The following is an 843-nucleotide window of genomic DNA, read 5'->3' on the forward strand; positions in this document are numbered from 1 at the left end:
TATTTGAATTATTATTAGCATCATACTAGTAAAAAAAATAAGTAATAATACATGTCTTGTAATATAAATATAGATACTTTAAAAGACAGCATGGGTTATGTAAAAATATGAGGTAAAATATACATGATAACAAAAATGAAAACAATTTCCAAGAAATTAAAAAAAAAACTCTGTACAGGTGAAGTAATTATAATGATAAACTTATGAAGTAGTTAAGCATCCTTTACCACCACTCCCTTTTTAATGGATCTAAACGGGGAGATTTTAATGAACCATATGTACCTGATTATAAGGACTCCAAACCAAGAGTATAAAATTAAGACAGCTACCTTATTTTGGAGAAAAAAGTGGTGTAGCAATTCCAAGTATCCCCCCACTCCCCCACTAGTATGAGACCTTGCTCCCCACAGAACTCCGTACCCAGTTTTGGGGGAAAAGTGTCTTCTATCTGGCCAGTCCTGTCATCTATGATGGTATCTTCTTACAACGCAGACATGTCCCTGACTGACATCTGCTTACAGTTGAAGAGACAAGTCCCAAAAGGGGCTCACATTTGGAGACAAGACTCTCCTTCAGGTTAAAGTCGAAAGCATGTGCTAACACAGGACTGCTGAACGCTGACCGTGAATTAGTTCAAATGACTATAGTTTGTCCACATTCCCACAGCTGCTTCCATGTAAAAATCACTTTTATAATAAAGTTTCTTTCATTAAAACACAGCCTGATCAAATAATCTTGCAAGGAAAGCTCTCCTAGCCCCTGGTCTACAATATAAAGGCAAGAAGAAAGGACAGGCTCTCTGCTGTGATCACATTCAGGACATTCGCAAGGGCGAAGGGTGGG

The sequence above is a fragment of the Meles meles genome, chromosome 3 (genome assembly GCF_922984935.1).
Source record: "Meles meles chromosome 3, mMelMel3.1 paternal haplotype, whole genome shotgun sequence".
NCBI classification, from domain to species: domain Eukaryota; kingdom Metazoa; phylum Chordata; class Mammalia; order Carnivora; family Mustelidae; genus Meles; species Meles meles.